The 2,046-nt window shown below is 54.6% G+C and overlaps 1 protein-coding gene across 1 annotated transcript in view; it reads right to left on the reverse strand.

The window, feature by feature from the left end:
• Positions 1 to 1,092, reverse strand: part of PDXDC1 (pyridoxal-dependent decarboxylase domain containing 1) — a 26,147-nt gene extending 25,055 nt beyond the window's left edge. Inside the window, exon 1 of the mRNA XM_010003215.1 lies at positions 1,081 to 1,092. The gene's annotated coding sequence lies outside the window, so the exon portion shown is untranslated. The remainder of the gene's footprint in view (positions 1 to 1,080) is intronic.
• Between the last annotated feature and the right edge of the window lie 954 nt (positions 1,093 to 2,046).

Here is a 2,046-nt window from a genome sequence, read left to right on the forward strand (position 1 = left end):
GGGAGCGCGCACCGTGACAGCACAGGCTGGGGAGGGCGCAGCCCCCTCCCTTTCCTGCGCACAGCGCCCGCTGCCGCTTCCCCCTCCCCCTGGTGGAACAGTCCCGGAGAACGACCGGGAGGTGACAGATATTGGCGCATGTGCAGTGAGCACGGACCGGGAGGTGACCGATGCTCGCCGGGCAGCGGAGTAGGGAGGCGAGAGCTGCCAGGGAGTTGCCGCCTCCGAGTTGCGGGTTCGATTCCCCGTGGATCGGGTCCTGGCAGCCTGGTACTCCGGGAGGGTTCTGCGCGGCTCCAGCCTTCACAAACCTCCCGGCTGTCTTTTATTTCTGTTCTTTCAGGCTGGGGTTATTTTGCGGTACATATTCCTCTTCTTTTTAGCGCCATTTTTAGTATTTAATACCATAGCTTGCAGATACCATTGATGTTCTGTTTTTCTTAGGGCCACAGCTATGTGTTCGGATTACAAGGTGGTAAGGACAGCTCATGGGCCCTGACTTTGTCTCCCAAAGACTGGGCAGCTCGCTCTACTTTGTTATTAAACTGTATTTCAATCTATAAGCCATCCGTGCCTATTTGTAGTAATTCCTGGAAGGTCTCATTACGCAAATTAATGTTTCAAATGCAATAATCCCAGTTAACATGAGGACACCAAGCGAATGGGGACGTTTCTCTGCATCAAGTCTATGGCCACAGTCAGACCAAGAATAAAGTCCCGATGTGCTCCTTGTCTTGCCGTGGCCAAGGGCTGCCATGCTGGACAGAAGCCTCCCTAGCTGTCAGCTCACTATTGGCTTCAGATCTGCTGCGTGGCAATGCTTCTATGTGTACAAAGCTGTGTACACCAGGCTCCTGAATAAACATACTTCACTTCTGAATTTACTCTCAAATTGTGTCAACAGCAGAGGGCAAAGCAGAGGAACTGCACAGGCTGCTGCTGCTCAGCAGGTATGCATCAGCCTTGCCCAGTGAGGTAAAAGAAACCAGACAGCACAACAGCAAACTAAAAAGCAGCAGCTATAACCTACTGCAAGGAAGTAATTAAAAAGATAATAAGCAAACAGTGCCTAGTTTTCACTTGTTTCTTAATTGTTGCAGCAATACTCAGCAGTGCACCTTGGACCAAAGCCCGGGCGACACAGTGACCTACTTCTCCCGAATGAAAGCAGTCACTTGAAAAATAACCCCACGAACTCGAGCCCGGGCGCCTAGCGATCACCCGCGGGCGTACCGGAGACTGGCGCGGCCGCGGCGATGCGGAGCACGGGGCACACCACGGTATGCCGGCCTGCCCTGGCATGAGCAGGCCCGGAGAAGGCGGCAGCCCGGGCGGAGTAGCCCTGAGGGGGTGCGGGAACCACAGTGATGGCGAGGCCACCGCCGGGCGGGCCCACAAAAAGGAGGAAGCCTCCCTAGCTGTCAGCTCACTATTGGCTTCAGATCTGCTGCGTGGCAATGCTTCTATGTGTACAAAGCTGTGTACACCAGGCTCCTGAATAAACATACTTCACTTCTGAATTTATTCTCAAATTGTGTCAACAGCAGAGGGCAAAGCAGAGGAACTGCACAGGCTGCTGCTGCTCAGCAGGTATGCATCAGCCTTGCCCAGTGAGGTAAAAGAAACCAGACAGCACAACAGCAAACTAAAAAGCAGCAGCTATAACCTACTGCAAGGAAGTAATTAAAAAGATAATAAGCAAACAGTGCCTAGTTTTCACTTGTTTCTTAATTGTTGCAGCAATACTCAGCAGTGCACCTTGGACCAAAGCCCGGGCGACACAGTGACCTACTTCTCCCGAATGAAAGCAGTCACTTGAAAAATAACCCCACGAACTCGAGCCCGGGCGCCTAGCGATCACCCGCGGGCGTACCGGATACTGGCGCGGCCGCGGCGATGCGGAGCACGGGGCACACCACGGTATGCCGGCCTGCCCTGGCATGAGCAGGCCCGGAGAAGGCGGCAGCCCGGGCGGAGTAGCCCTGAGGGGGTGCGGGAACCACAGTGATGGCGAGGCCACCGCCGGGCGGGCCCACAAAAAGGAGG

Source organism: Chaetura pelagica, unplaced genomic scaffold (genome assembly GCF_000747805.2).
Source record: "Chaetura pelagica isolate M959 unplaced genomic scaffold, ChaPel_1.0 scaffold138, whole genome shotgun sequence".
Taxonomy (NCBI): Eukaryota; Metazoa; Chordata; class Aves; order Apodiformes; family Apodidae; genus Chaetura; species Chaetura pelagica.